Below are 3068 nucleotides of genomic sequence, written 5' to 3' on the forward strand. Positions count from 1 at the left end.
AAGTGGGTTATCTGTACCAGATATCTTACATGCATTACTTCATTGATTCTATGCAACAGCCATGTATGCTTAGCCCCACTTAACAGAAAAGGGGCTAGAGAGGTAACTTGGTTGTCTCATTTCACATAGCTAGTAAGTAGCGTCACCAGGACTTGAATCCATGGCTGTCAAACGTCATCTCAGAGAGGTCTTCCCTGACCACCTATTCCAAGGTGCCCTCCACACCCACCATTAGGTTACTCGTTTATTTTTTTCATAGCACCTATCTCTATTTGAAATCAGTGTGTTTGTTTACTTGTTGTCATAAGCCCCCTACCAGAATGTAAGTCCCATAGAAGCAGAGATTTTGTGGGATTTATTCACCACTACTTCTCCAATGCCTAGAGCAGTGCTGGGCATGTAAAAAGCACTCAGAATATTATTGTTGAATGAATGAAGTGAATGAATGGCTTTCCATCAAATCCTCATGCAGGCTGGGGTCTCAGCTTCTATTCCTGATGGTCCCAGATTCCTTCTCCTCTCCACTGGCTCTGATTAATGTGACCCAGCCTGAGACCTCTGACATGACTAAAGGAACTTCAGAGATCCTCTAATCCAATCCTTTCATTTTCCAACTGAGAAAAATGAGGTCATCGACATTTCCCTGGGGATATCCCTTCTCAAGCCACATGTTGGTCTGAACACTTCTGTCATTTCCCTGAGCCTGTTTATTCATCTTTAAAATGTAGATAATAACCACCCTGCCTGCTTCACTGAGTTGCTGTGCAAATGATATAAAATAATGTGACTTCCTTAAATCTCACCAGCCTCAGGGATGAAAATTAATTATCATGATAACAATCACAGATAGTAACCTTGAGCCTGTGGTGCTAACTCGGGCTCTTAAAAAATATGGAGAGCTCTTTAATTTGATCATGATTTGGACACTTGCTATATCAACAAATTCCTTCTCAACTTTATATGATTGTAATAACTGCAGCTAACAAGACAAGTGTGGTTGTCTGTTGCTGTATAACCAGTCACCTCAAAGCTTAGTGGCTTAAAACAAGAAGATTTATTATTTTTCATGATTCTGTTGGCTGTGTGGTTCCTCTGCCTGGGTTCATTCATGTAGTGGTATTCAGCTGGTGGATATGCTAGGCTCTGGACTCAATGGGAACAGCTGATACACAGCTGGGCCCCTCTCACTCCTCACGATCTTTCATCCCAGTCTTCTTTGTGGCATGGTGTTCCAAGAGGATAAAGATGGAAGGTGCAGTGTTTCTCCAGGCTTTTTATTTTTACTTTTTTTAATTGAAGTCTAGCTGATGTACAATGTTGTATTAATTTCTTTGGTACAGCAAAGTGACTCAGCCATACATATATACGTATTCTTTTTCATATTATTTTTCCATTATGGTTTGTCACTGGATATTGAATATAGTTCCCATACTATACAATAACACCTTGTTTATCTATCCTATATACAGTAATTTGCCTCTGCTAATCCCAAACCCCCCCCCCATTCTTTCCCCCACTCCCACCCTCTCCCCCTTGGCAACCACGAGTCTGTTCTCTACATCTGTGAGTCTGTTTCTTCTTTGTAGGTATGTTAATTTGTATTATGTTTTAGATTCCACATATAAGTGATATCATATGGTATTTTTCTTTCTCTTTCTGACTTACTTCACTTCGTATGATAATCTCTAGGTCCATCCATGTTGCTGCAAATGGCATTATTTCATTCTTTTTGATGGCAGAGTAATATTCCACTGTATGTGTGTGTGTGTGTGTATATATATATATACACACACACACCACATCTTCCTTATCCATTCATCTGTCGATGGACATTTAGGTTTCCATGTCTTGGCTGTTGTAAATAGTGCTGCTATGAACATAGGGGTGCATGTATCTTTTCAAGTTTTGTCTGGATATATGCCCAGGAGTGGGATTGCTGGATCTCTTCAGGCCTTAATTCCAAAACTTGTACAACATTATCTCCACTTTATCCAATTAGTCAAAGTCACAAGGCCAGCCCATATTCCAGGGAGTGGAGGATAAGAGTCCACTTCTGGACGGGAGCAGCAAACTCACGTTGCAAAGGGCTGTGCATTCTGGAATGGGACAAACTTGCAACCATTAAAAGAATTTTCGTGATACCACATTATCTTACTTTCATAGCTCAGACAAAGGCAAGTATTGTTAATGATGTGCTTCTGATTTCTGAAAGCAACGTTCAAGTCAAGCTATTCTCAGATAGCTCTGTTATAATATTTTTTTTCTTTTTAAAAATATGCAATGCGAAAAAAAAAATATATGCAATGCGGGCTTCCCTGGTGGTGCAGTGGTTGAGAGTCTGCCTGCCTATGCAGGGGACACGGGTTCGTGCCCCAGTCCGGGAGGATCCCACATGCCGCAGAGCGGCTGGGCCCGTGAGCCGTGGCCGCTGAGCCTACGCGTCCGGAGCCTGTGCTCCGCAACGGGAGAGGCCACAACAGTGAGAGGCCCGCGTACCGCAAAAAAAAAAAAAAAAAAAAAAAAAAAAAAATGCAGTGCTTCATGAATTTGCGTGTCATCCTGGTGCAGGGCCCATGCTAACCTTCTCTGTATCATTCCAATTTTAGTATATGTGCTGCCAAAGCGAGCACCGTTATAATATTTTTAAATCAATTGTCAAATAGCTTTTTAAAAAGGATTATTATAGGGCCTCCCTGGTGGCGCAAGTGGTTGAGAGTCCGCCTGCCGATGCAGGGGATACGGGTTCGTGCCCCGGTCTGGGAGGATCCCATATGCCGCGGAGCGGCTGGGCCCGTGAGCCATGGCCGCTGAGCCTGCGCATCCGGAGCCTGCGCGTCCGGAGCCTGTGCTCCGCGACGGGGGAGGCCACAACAGTGAGAGGCCCGCATACCGAAAAAAAAAAAAAAAAATAAAAAAAAAAAAATAAAAAAAAAATAAAAAGGATTATTATAAAAATCAACAAATGCTTATCCTTTCCCTACAAATACACACACACCAGGAATAGTTGTCCCTCACCGCTAGCCATTTAATTCCTACTTCTTTTTTGTTTATATATATATATATATATA

General features: G+C 42.0%; 1 non-coding gene across 1 annotated transcript; it reads right to left on the bottom strand.

Annotated features, from left to right (window-relative positions):
* Positions 1–2523: 2523 nt before the first annotated feature.
* On the bottom strand, positions 2524–2630 carry LOC132490131 (U6 spliceosomal RNA). Its single transcript, XR_009532490.1, has one exon. It is a non-coding gene; the product is annotated as a U6 spliceosomal RNA (small nuclear RNA).
* Between the last annotated feature and the right edge of the window lie 438 nt (positions 2631–3068).

The sequence above is a fragment of the Mesoplodon densirostris genome, chromosome 4, assembly GCF_025265405.1.
Source record: "Mesoplodon densirostris isolate mMesDen1 chromosome 4, mMesDen1 primary haplotype, whole genome shotgun sequence".
NCBI lineage: Eukaryota > Metazoa > Chordata > Mammalia > Artiodactyla > Ziphiidae > Mesoplodon > Mesoplodon densirostris.